Source organism: Mirounga leonina, unplaced genomic scaffold (assembly GCF_011800145.1).
Source record: "Mirounga leonina isolate KUSES-001 unplaced genomic scaffold, KU_Mleo_1.0 Mir_126, whole genome shotgun sequence".
NCBI classification, from domain to species: Eukaryota; Metazoa; Chordata; class Mammalia; order Carnivora; family Phocidae; genus Mirounga; species Mirounga leonina.
The window spans coordinates 22,293,946-22,295,456 of record NW_023270314.1 but is presented as its reverse complement, the minus strand read 5'-3'; positions in this window follow the sequence as shown (position 1 = coordinate 22,295,456).

The following is a 1,511-nucleotide window of genomic DNA, read 5'->3' as shown; positions in this document are numbered from 1 at the left end:
TGGTTTGGGCTCAGGACATGATCCCGGGGTCCTGGGATTGAGCCCCGCATCGGGCTCCCTGCTCAGCTGGGAGTCTACTTCTCCCTCTGACCCTCCCCCCGCTCATGCTAGCTCTATCTAATAAATAAATAAAATCTTTTTTAAAAAAAATTCAAAACTACGGGGTAAATAAATGGAAAAGGACAGCAATACCTCTGTACCCAAGTAAATGGTCTATACTTGGTAAGAGAAACTGGTAGAAGAAATTGGGGCTGGAAGTTTCAAAGATGGCTGACAGGTCAGGGCCCCTTTCTGGGCATTTCTTGGAAAGACAGCCAATGGGGACAGCAAGACACAGCAGAGGAGCAGGCAGAGCCCTGCTGAAAAGCAGCAGTGCTCAGGCTGGCAAGTGGGGAAAGGCTGGGCATAAAGATCTACCAAGACCGGTCTGAGCTGGGAAGTGTCTCAGCCCTTGGAAACTTCAATTTTCCTGGAGATAGCTTCACCTCTACCTTTAGGGGCTGTGGGAGGAAAAAAAACACCAAGTTGGAGGAACAAGATAGTCCAAACGCATCCTTTACCTAGGGTTCTCCCTGATCTGAATGCTTATTTCCTGAATCTCTCCCTCACCCTACCTTAGCCAGAAACACAGGGAGCCAGAAAGCTGACGGTTTCCAAGAATTGGGAAGGACATGACATTTGTAATCTCTATCCATCTCTTTCTTGCCCAGACTTTATCCTCCACTCTGCCCCAAGGTGGAGAACTGGCTTTTGCTCCTTTGTGGCTCCAGCTTCTTCCTGCTGCGGACATTTGTCACCCCGAAGATTTATCCTAGACAAAGGATCAGGAGGTGAGAATGTTTTCGTGTCTTCTGTAGGGAAGGCAGGAGAAAAGGGACGGGAGATGGTTTCTTTCAACCCGAAGAGTTAAAAGTTCTTCTTCCGAGAACATAGCAGGTGGAAGGCTGGGGTCCTTAGACAGATTGGCACGTCATATCAACGTTGGCAACTTTCAATTTAATTAGACACGTTTAATTTAATACCAAACACATTCATCATCTAGCAAGTACTGCATCCTAACCCTACCTCAACTGCAGGAATTAGGTTCAATATGGTGTCTAGGGGGTGATCACAGGAAAGAAACGAGCCTGGGAGCATCTGGTGTCTTTTAAAAATGGTGCAACACCCCCACCCGTCATGTCACAACGCTCCCCATCTGGTGCTGTGACCCACCTCTAGCAGAAAGCCGAAAGGGGTCCAAGGTGCCTTCTATATGTTGCTCACGTCTCTCATTTGATAAGGGGCGCTACGAACCCAAAGAAATGGATCCTAGAAGAGGAGTAAGTCCCCAGAGAGCTACTGAGGCATTCTGCTAAAACTGGGAGAAGCAAGGAGTGACTGCAAAGGAATCCAACAGCTGTTGCCTTTTATTTATTTGACAGAGACACAGCAAGAGAGGGAACACAAGCAGGGGGACTGGGAGAGGGAGAAGCAGGCCTCCCCCGGAGCAGGGAGCCCGATCCGGGGCTCGA